General features: G+C 23.1%; 1 protein-coding gene across 1 annotated transcript in view; it reads left to right on the top strand.

The window, feature by feature from the left end:
• Positions 1-229, top strand: part of EMH_0004350 (uncharacterized protein) — a gene marked incomplete at both ends in the record, with an annotated part of 4,283 nt that overhangs the window by 3,116 nt on the left and 938 nt on the right. The gene's annotated exons all lie outside the window — the stretch shown is intronic.

Genomic DNA, 229 nt, shown 5'->3' with positions numbered 1-229 from the left:
ATTCGTGTCTTTGTTTGTTTTTATATTTTTTTTTTTTTTGTTTTTTATTTCTCTCTTTGTTTGTTTTTATTTCTGTTTTTGTTGACAAAGACAAAGACAAAGACAAAAAAAAAAAACACAAAGACAAACGGAGAGAAAGAAAAAAAAACAAAGACAAAGAACAAAGACACAGAAAAAAAAACATAAAAAAAAACAAGAAAAAAGAACAAAGACAAAGACAACCAAAAAA

The sequence above is a fragment of the Eimeria mitis genome, genomic scaffold, assembly GCF_000499745.2.
Source record: "Eimeria mitis Houghton genomic scaffold, Emh_scaff227, whole genome shotgun sequence".
NCBI lineage: Eukaryota > Apicomplexa > Conoidasida > Eucoccidiorida > Eimeriidae > Eimeria > Eimeria mitis.
This window is presented reverse-complemented; position numbering and strand designations above follow the sequence as displayed.